This window comes from Primulina eburnea, chromosome 8, assembly GCF_022965805.1.
Source record: "Primulina eburnea isolate SZY01 chromosome 8, ASM2296580v1, whole genome shotgun sequence".
Classification (NCBI taxonomy): Eukaryota; Viridiplantae; Streptophyta; class Magnoliopsida; order Lamiales; family Gesneriaceae; genus Primulina; species Primulina eburnea.
The window spans coordinates 20,530,932-20,531,679 of NC_133108.1; the positions used below are offsets into that span (position 1 = coordinate 20,530,932).

Genomic DNA, 748 nt, shown 5'->3' on the forward strand with positions numbered 1-748 from the left:
GTCCCAGCATCGTAAGACCAGTCATCCGAGTTAATCAGTTTGAGATCAAGCCAGCTATCATTCAGATGATTCAGAACACTGTCCAATTTGGGGGAAGTGCACTTGACGACCCTAATTCTCATATAGCTGACTTTCTTGAAATTTGTGATACTTTTAAGTTTAATGGCGTGTCTGATGATGTTGTTCGTTTGCGTTTATTTCCATTTTCACTGAGAGATAAAGCTAAGTCGTGGTTAAACTGTCTGCCTGTAGGGTCTATTACTACATGGGAGGATATGGCAAAGGCATTCCTAATCAAGTACTTTCCTCCGTCAAAGACTATGAAGCTTAGAGCCGACATTACTAATTTTGCCCAATATGAGCAAGAGTCACTTTACGAGGCATGGGAGCGCTACAAGGACTTGTTGAGGAGATGTCCACACCATGAGCTGCCTCTTGGGTTAGTTGTTCAAACTTTCTACTACGGTCTGCTTACTCCTAACCGTACTATGATAGATGCTGCTGCCTGTGGTAACTTACTGAGAAAGACGGCGGAGGAAGGATATGAGTTATTGGAGGAGATGGCTGCTAGTAGCTATCATCCTCAGTCTGATAGGCAGAGACGAGGTGCTGGAGTTAATCAAGTTAATGATTTTTCGGCGGTTTCAGCACAGTTAGAGGCTTTGAATAGAAAGATTGATGGGATGAGCATGAGTGGGTCGGCTATGCGTCTGCAAGAAATTTTCTGTGTTAAGTGTGGGGGTGAGCA

General features: G+C 43.9%; 1 non-coding gene across 1 annotated transcript; it reads right to left on the minus strand.

Annotated features, from left to right (window-relative positions):
- Positions 1 to 323: 323 nt before the first annotated feature.
- On the minus strand, positions 324 to 430 carry LOC140840324 (small nucleolar RNA R71). Its single transcript, XR_012119910.1, has one exon. It is a non-coding gene; the product is annotated as a small nucleolar RNA R71 (small nucleolar RNA).
- Positions 431 to 748: the final 318 nt, after the last annotated feature.